Raw genomic sequence first — 1,016 nt, forward strand, 5'->3', positions numbered from 1 at the left:
TTTTTTCACCATTCAATCATGAAAATGAAAAATCAAGAATTTTTTTTAAAGGGGACAAGAATAATATGATGAAACTGAATATCGATCAAAGAAAGAGATTTAGAAGGTCAATAATGTTAAGCTGCATGAAGACTGAAATCTATAATTGCTATTGAGATAATAGTGAATTAAATAGGAAACAAATGGTTAACAAATCATTTCCTGTTTTCCAAAAACAAATGCATCCAAATTACAAAATTAACATGGCCTAATGTGGTTGCAAAGATTTGATTTCGATGTATTTTTGGGTAGATGTAACATTAAAATGAACTGCACAAAGTGGCGAAATAGAATCCATGTAATCAACCCCATTTTTATTAAGGTTCACTTTGTTATTGTTGTTGTTGATACGAAAATAATTAGTATTCTATTTCTAAGTTGACTGATTTTTTTTTTTTGATAAGTTTATATTTTTGTCAAGTAAGAAATCTTTTAAAGCCATCACGGCCCGACCCAAGTACAAGCATGGAATTTAGAGATTGCTAGAACAAAAAATATCTTGAAAGCACGAGAGGCACGATTCCTGGATCTGAAAGAGACTCACTTGGGTTCTCCCAAGAACAGTAAAGTGTAGCATGCCTAATCTAACTAGGGTTCGCAAGGAACTAGATTGGAAAAAAGAGGGAGTCGTCCAATTTTAGGACATTGAAATCTGACAGTAGTAACATAGGTGCACCACTTCAATTTGGCTAAAAAAGACAAAGAAAGAGAGGGTAAAGTCAAATAAATAGTATTCTTCAAAATAAATCTACCTATTATGACTCGGAATACTGTATGAGGACAGCTTATTCACATTTCATGGTTAGAGGCGAATTGAAAGCTAAGCAGTAAGAATTCACCGAACCCATATTAAGTTTTCCTGTATCCATTGAGTAAATATGGGTTCAATCAAAATTTGCTTTTCCAGAGTACCAAAGGCAAGCATGCAATCGAACAAAATATTTACAAGGCTAGAAAAAATTACAAGAAATATAAAA

This window comes from Olea europaea, chromosome 11 (assembly GCF_002742605.1).
Source record: "Olea europaea var. sylvestris chromosome 11, O_europaea_v1, whole genome shotgun sequence".
In the NCBI taxonomy this organism is placed as follows: Eukaryota; Viridiplantae; Streptophyta; class Magnoliopsida; order Lamiales; family Oleaceae; genus Olea; species Olea europaea.